Raw genomic sequence first — 7818 nt, forward strand, 5'->3', positions numbered from 1 at the left:
CGGGTCCTCGGTTCTCCCACACTTAGAAAATTTTTGCGCTTGTGCTGGTGCGAGGACGTAGGTCTTTCGACCGGGGCAAGCCTGGAGGGCGGTAGCCGGGATTGGCGCCCTATTCCCGGCTAGCTCTCGGAGGCTTCACCCGGTTGGAGGTAGGAGCTCCGACTTCCATGGGCATGTTCCTCACCGGGACCTACGACCAAGTGTGGCCGAGGGACAGTGACACATTCCCGGGTAGCCTGAGTGGCTGCTCCCGCTGAGCTACTTCCATGGGCACTATTCCTCCCCGGGACTTGCCGCCAAGTCTTGGCCGGGGGACAGTGACACATTCCCGGGTAGCCTGAGTGGCTGCTCCCGCTGAGCTACTTCCATGGGCACTATTCCTCCCCGGGACTTGCCGCCAAGTCTTGGCCGGGGGAAAGTGACACATTCCCGGGTAGCCTGAGTGGCTGCTCCCGCTGAGCTCTTACTTCCATGGGCATGTTCCTCACCGGGACATACTACCAAGTGTGGCCGGGTTTCGAGCTCCAAACTCGGCTTGCACTTGGTCGCTTGGGGGGTCCCCTCCGCTCCGGGAAGGGCGCCCTCCAGCGGGCAGACGAGGGTACTTCTAGTCTGCCCGAGCTCCATGGGGCCCCTCTCGCCCCTAGGCTCCCCGCCCAGGGTTCCAGGGTCCCGGATACAGCCACCCTGTCGAGTTCGGTATAGGGTATCGGGCCTGGCTGGAATCACGCCGGGATCGGTGAGACCTCCTCGGCCGCGGCTCAGCCTCAAACCTCCCTTTCGCGGTTCTCTTCCCTTCAACTTCCATGGGCATGTTCCACACCGGGACCTCCGACCAAGTGTGGCCGGGGAACAGTCACCCATGCCCGGGTAGCCTCAGCGGCTGCTCCCGCTGAGGTCAACTTGGAGTTTGGAGCTCCGACTTCCATGGGCACTGTTCCTCCCCGGGACCTGCCGCCAAGTCTGGCCGGGGGACAGTGACACATTCCCGGGTAGCCTGAGCGGCTTCTCCCGCTGAACTCTTACTTCCATGGGCATGTTCCTCATCAGGAACCAACGACCAAGTGTGGCCCAGGGACAGTGACACATTCCCGGGAAGCCTCAGCAGCTGCTCCCGCTGAGCTACTTCCATGAGCACTATTCCTCCCCGGGACCTGCCGCCAAGTCTGGCCGGGGGACAGTGACACATTCCCGGGTAGCCTGAGTGGCTGCTCCCGCTGAGCTCTTACTTCCATGGGCATGTTCCTCACCGGGACATACTACCAAGTGTGGCCGGGTTTCGAGCTCCAAACTCGGCTTGCACTTGGTCGCTTGGGGGGTCCCCTCCGCTCCGGGAAGGGCGCCCTCCAGCGGGCAGACGAGGGTACTTCTAGTCTGCCCGAGCTCCATGGGGCCCCTCTCGCCCCTAGGCTCCCCGCCCAGGGTTCCAGGGTCCCGGATACAGCCACCCTGTCGAGTTCGGTATAGGGTATCGGGCCTGGCTGGAATCACGCCGGGATCGGTGAGACCTCCTCGGCCGCGGCTCAGCCTCCAAACTCCCTTTCGCGGTTCTCTTCCCTTCAACTTCCATGGGCATGTTCCACACCGGGACCTCCGACCAAGTGTGGCCGGGGAACAGTCACCCATGCCCGGGTAGCCTCAGCGGCTGCTCCCGCTGAGGTCAACTTGGAGGTTGGAGCTCCGACTTCCATGGGCACTATTCCTCCCCGGGACCTGCCGCCAAGTCTGGCCGGGGGACAGTGACACATTCCCGGGTAGCCTGAGCGGCTTCTCCCGCTGAACTCTTACTTCCATGGGCATGTTCCTCATCAGGAACCAACGACCAAGTGTGGCCCAGGGACAGTGACACATTCCCGGGTAGCCTCAGCAGCTGCTCCCGCTGAGCTACTTCCATGAGCACTATTCCTCCCCGGGACCTGCCGCCAAGTCTGGCCGGGGGACAGTGACACATTCCCGGGTAGCCTGAGCGGCTGCTCCCGCTGAGCTACTTCCATGGGCACTATTCCTCCCCGGGACTTGCCGCCAAGTCTTGGCCGGGGGACAGTGAAACATTCCCGGGTAGCCTGAGTGGCTGCTCCCGCTGAGCTCTTACTTCCATGGGCATGTTCCTCACCGGGACATACTACCAAGTGTGGCCGGGTTTCGAGCTCCAAACTCGGCTTGCACTTGGTCGCTTGGGGGGTCCCCTCCGCTCCGGGAAGGGCGCCCTCCAGCGGGCAGACGAGGGTACTTCTAGTCTGCCCGAGCTCCATGGGGCCCCTCTCGCCCCTAGGCTCCCCGCCCAGGGTTCCAGGGTCCCGGATACAGCCACCCTGTCGAGTTCGGTATAGGGTACCGGGCCTGGCTGGAATCACGCCGGGATCGGTGAGACCTCCTCGGCCGCGGCTCAGCCTCCAAACTCCCTTTCGCGGTTCTCTTCCCTTCAACTTCCATGGGCATGTTCCACACCGGGACCTCCGACCAAGTGTGGCCGGGGAACAGTCGCCCATGCCCGGGTAGCCTCAGCAAGTGCTCCCGCTGAGGTCAACTTGGAGGTTGGAGCTCCGACTTCCATGGGCACTATTCCTCCCCGGGACCTGCCGCCAAGTCTGGCCGGGGGACAGTGACACATTCCCGGGTAGCCTGAGCGGCTTCTCCCGCTGAACTCTTTAGTTCCATGGGCATGTTCCTCATCAGGAACCAACGACCAAGTGTGGCCCAGGGACAGTGACACATTCCCGGGTAGCCTCAGCAGCTGCTCCCTCTGAGCTACTTCCATGAGCACTATTCCTCCCCGGGACCTGCCGCCAAGTCTGGCCGGGGGACAGTGACACATTCCCGGGTAGCCTGAGTGGCTGCTCCCGCTGAGCTACTTCCATGGGAACTATTCCTCCCCGGGACTTGCCGCCAAGTCTTGGCCGGGGGACAGTGACACATTCCCGGGTAGCCTGAGTGGCTGCTCCCGCTGAGCTCTTACTTCCATGGGCATGTTCCTCACCGGGACATACTACCAAGTGTGGCCGGGTTTCGAGCTCCAAACTCGGCTTGCACTTGGTCGCTTGGGGGGTCCCCTCCGCTCCGGGAAGGGCGCCCTCCAGCGGGCAGACGAGGGTACTTCTAGTCTGCCCGAGCTCCATGGGGCCCCTCTCGCCCCTAGGCTCCCCGCCCAGGGTTCCAGGGTCCCGGATACAGCCACCCTGTCGAGTTCGGTATAGGGTACCGGGCCTGGCTGGAATCACGCCGGGATCGGTGAGACCTCCTCGGCCGCGGCTCAGCCTCCAAACTCCCTTTCGCGGTTCTCTTCCCTTCAACTTCCATGGGCATGTTCCACACCGGGACCTCCGACCAAGTGTGGCCGGGGAACAGTCACCCATGCCCGGGTAGCCTCAGCGGCTGCTCCCGCTGAGGTCAACTTGGAGGTTGGAGCTCCGACTTCCATGGGCACTATTCCTCCCCGGGACCTGCCGCCAAGTCTGGCCGGGGGACAGTGACACATTCCCGGGTAGCCTGAGCGGCTGCTCCCGCTGAACTCTTTAGTTCCATGGGCATGTTCCTCATCAGGAATCAACGACCAAGTGTGGCCGAGGGACAGTGACACATTCCTGGGTAGCCTGAGTGGCTGCTCCCGCTGAGCTACTTCCATGAGCACTATTCCTCCCCGGGACCTGCCGCCAAGTCTGGCCGGGGGACAGTGACACATTCCCGGGTAGCCTGAGTGGCTGCTCCCGCTGAGCTACTTCCATGGGAACTATTCCTCCCCGGGACTTGCCGCCAAGTCTTGGCCGGGGGACAGTGACACATTCCCGTGTAGCCTGAGTGGCTGCTCCCGCTGAGCTCTTACTTCCATGGGCATGTTCCTCACCGGGACATACTACCAAGTGTGGCCGGGTTTCGAGCTCCAAACTCGGCTTGCACTTGGTCGCTTGGGGGGTCCCCTCCGCTCCGGGAAGGGCGCCCTCCAGCGGGCAGACGAGGGTACTTCTAGTCTGCCCGAGCTCCATGGGGCCCCTCTCGCCCCTAGGCTCCCGGCCCAGGGTTCCAGGGTCGCGGATCCAGCCACCATGCGGAGTTCGGTTTGGGGACCGGGCCTGGCAGGAATCACGCCGGGATCGGTGAGCCCTCCTCGGCCGCGGCTTCGCGCAAAAACTCCCTTTCGCGGTTCTCTTCACTTCAACTTCCATGGACACGTTCCACACTTGGACCTACGACCAAGTGTGCCCGGGGAACAGTAACCCATGCCCGGGCAGCCTCAGCAAGTGCTCCCGCTGAGGTCAATTTGGAGGTTTGAGCTCCGACTTCCATGGCCATGTTCCTCACCGGGACCTACGACCAAGCGTGGCCGGGTTTCGAGCTCCAAACTCGGCTTGCACTTGGTGGCCAAGGGGGTCCCCTCCGCTCCGGGAAGGGCGCCCTCCAGCGGGCAGACGAGGTTACTTCTAGTCTGCCCGAGCTCCATGGGGCATTATTCCTCCCCGGGACTTGCCGCCAAGTCTGGCCGGGGGACAGTGACACTTGGCCGGGTAGGCGAAGTGGCTTCTCCCGCTGACTTGCCCCTTTGGAAGTAGGAGCTCTTCCTTCCATGGGCATTTTACCTCTCGAAGACTTAGAGCCAAGTGAGCTCCTACTTCCATGGGCATTATTCCTCCCCGGGACTTGCCGCCAAGTCTGGCCGGGGGACAGTGACACTTGGCCGGGTAGGCGAAGTGGCTTCTCCCGCTGACTTGCCCCTTTGGAAGTAGGAGCTCCTACTTCCATGGGCATTATTCCTCCCCGGGACTTGCCGCCAAGTCTGGCCGGGGGACAGTGACACTTGGCCGGGTAGGCGAAGTGGCTTCTCCCGCTGACTTGCCCCTTTGGAAGTAGGAGCTCTTACTTCCATGGGCACTATACCTCTCGGGGACTTAGAGCCAAGTGTCTTCACCCTTTGGAGGTAGTAGCTCCTACTTCCATGGGCATTATTCCTCCCCGGGACCTACTGCCAAGTGTGGCCGGGGAACAGTGACTCTTGGCCGGGTAGGCCAAGTGGCTTCTCCCGCTGACTTGCCCCTTTGGAAGTAGGAGCTCCTACTTCCATGGGCATTATTCCTCCCCGGGACCTACTGCCAAGTGTGGCCGGGGGACAGTGACTCTTGGCCGGGTAGGCGAAGTGGCTTCTCCCGCTGACTTGCCCCTTTGGAAGTAGGAGCTCCTACTTCCATGGGCATTATTCCTCCCCGGGACTTGCCGCCAAGTCTGGCCGGGGGACAGTGACACTTGGCCGGGTAGGCGAAGTGGCTTCTCCCGCTGACTTGCCCCTTTGGAAGTAGGAGCTCTTACTTCCATGGGCATTATACCTCTCGAAGACTTAGCGCCAAGTGAGCTCCTACTTCCATGGGCATTATTCCTCCCCGGGACTTGCCGCCAATTCTGGCCGGGGGACAGTGACACTTGGCCGGGTAGGCGAAGTGGCTTCTCCCGCTGACTTGCCCCTTTGGAAGTAGGAGCTCCTACTTCCATGGGCATAATTCCTCCCCGGGACCTACTGCCAAGTGTGGCCGGGGAACAGTGACTCTTGGCCGGGTAGGCCAAGTGGCTTCTCCCGCTGACTTGCCCCTTTGGAAGTAGGAGCTCTTACTTCCATGGGCAGTATACCTCTCGGGGACTTAGAGCCAAGTGTCTTCACCCTTTGGAGGTAGTAGCTCCTACTTCCATGGGCATTATTCCTCCCCGGGACCTACTGCCAAGTGTGGCCGGGGGACAGTGACTCTTGGCCGGGTAGGCGAAGTGGCTTCTCCCGCTGACTTGCCCCTTTGGAAGTAGGAGCTCCTACTTCCATGGGCATTATTCCTCCCCGGGACTTGCCGCCAAGTCTGGCCGGGGGACAGTGACACTTGGCCGGGTAGGCGAAGTGGCTTCTCCCGCTGACTTGCCCCTTTGGAAGTAGGAGCTCTTACTTCCATGGGCATTATACCTCTCGAAGACTTAGCGCCAAGTGAGCTCCTACTTCCATGGGCATTATTCCTCCCCGGGACCTACTGCCAAGTGTGGCCGGGGAACAGTGACTCTTGGCCGGATAGGCCAAGTGGCTTCTCCCGCTGACTTGCCCCTTTGGAAGTAGGAGCTCCTACTTCCATGGGCATTATTCCTCCCCGGGACCTATAGCCAAGTGTGGCCGGGGAACAGTGACTCTTGGCCGGATAGAACTAGTGGCTTCTTCCGCTGACTTGCCCCTTTGGAAGCAGGAGCTCCTACTTCCATGGGCATTATTCCTCCCCGGGACCTACAGCCAAGCTTGGCCGGGGGACAGTGACATGTGGCCGGATAGGCCAAGTGGCTTCTCCCGCTGACTTGCCCCTTTGGAGGTAGGAGCTCTTACTTCCATGGGCATTATTCCTCTCCGGGACCTACAGCCAAGTGTGGCCGGGGAACAGTGACACTTGGCCGGGTAGGCCAAGTGGCTGCTCCCGCTGACTTGCCCCTTTGGAAGTAGGAGCTCCTACTTCCATGGGTATTATTCCTCCCCGGGACCTATAGCCAAGTGTGGCCGGGGGACAGTGACATGTGGCCGGATAGGCCGAGCGGCTTCTCCCGCTGACGTCATCGCTTTGGAAGTAGGAGCTCCTACTTCCATGGGCTTGTTCCTCCCCGGGACTTGCCGCCAAGTCTGGCCGGGGGACAGTGACATGTGGCCGGATAGGCCAACTGGCTGCTCCCGCTGAGCCCCTACTTCCATGGGCTTGTTCGTCCCCGGGACTTGCCGCCAAGTCTGGCCGGGGAACAGTGACATGCGGCCGGATACGGCCGAGCGGCTGCTCCCGCTGACGTCATCACTTTGGAAGTAGGAGCTCCTACTTCCATGGGCTTGTTCCTCCCCGGGACTTGCCGCCAAGTCTGGCCGGGGGACAGTGACATGTGGCCGGATAGGCCAACTGGCTGCTCCCGCTGACGTCATCACTTTGGAAGTCGGAGCTCCTACTTCCATGGGCTTGTTCCTCCCCGGGACTTGCCGCCAAGTCTGGCCGGGGGACAGTGACATGTGGCCGGATAGGCCAACTGGCTGCTCCCGCTGAGCCCCTACTTCCATGGGCTTGCTCGTCCCCGGGACTTGCCGCCAAGTCTGGCCGGGGAACAGTGACATGCCGCCGGATACGGCCGAGCGGCTGCTCCCGCTGACGTCATCACTTTGGAAGTCGGAGCTCCTACTTCCATGGGCTCGTTCCTCCCCGGGACCTGCCGCCAAGTCTTTCCGGGGGACAGTGACATGTGGCCGCATAGGCCAAGTGGCTGCTCCCGCTGAGCTCCTACTTCCATGGGCTTGTTCGTCCCCGGGACTTGCCGCCAAGTCTGGCCGGGGAACAGTGACATGCGGCCGGATACGGCCGAGCGGCTGCTCCCGCTGACGTCATCACTTCGGAAGTCCATGCACGGGGCAAGGCTCGCACTCCAGGCGAGAACCAGCTCTGCGGGGCCGGCGGCGCGTGCTTGGCTGAACCCCCGTGACCAACGGGGGCTAGACGTCGGAGGCATGCCCGCAGAGGTGCACCCCTCGCCGGCCACACTCTCTGACATCCTCCGGCCTCTGCTCCGCGCCTACGTTCTACGCGGCTTATGTCTGCCACTGCACGGCACTCTATGTATGCTCTGCATCACTCACTCGCCGCCCTTGCCCAATGATCCATGACTTTATGCTTTGTGTGCTGCCCGCGGGCCTGCTGGCTCTCGCCAATGACGGAGGCACACTGCTCTCTCCGGCTCTCGCTCTCGGGGCATGCCGGCACACGCGCGCCCCCTTCTACTGCGCTCGCTACACGGCTACACGCAGCGAAGCCCCCTGCTCCTCCATCAGGCAGCTCCACTGCC

The sequence above is a fragment of the Engystomops pustulosus genome, unplaced genomic scaffold (genome assembly GCF_040894005.1).
Source record: "Engystomops pustulosus unplaced genomic scaffold, aEngPut4.maternal MAT_SCAFFOLD_18, whole genome shotgun sequence".
Classification (NCBI taxonomy): domain Eukaryota; kingdom Metazoa; phylum Chordata; class Amphibia; order Anura; family Leptodactylidae; genus Engystomops; species Engystomops pustulosus.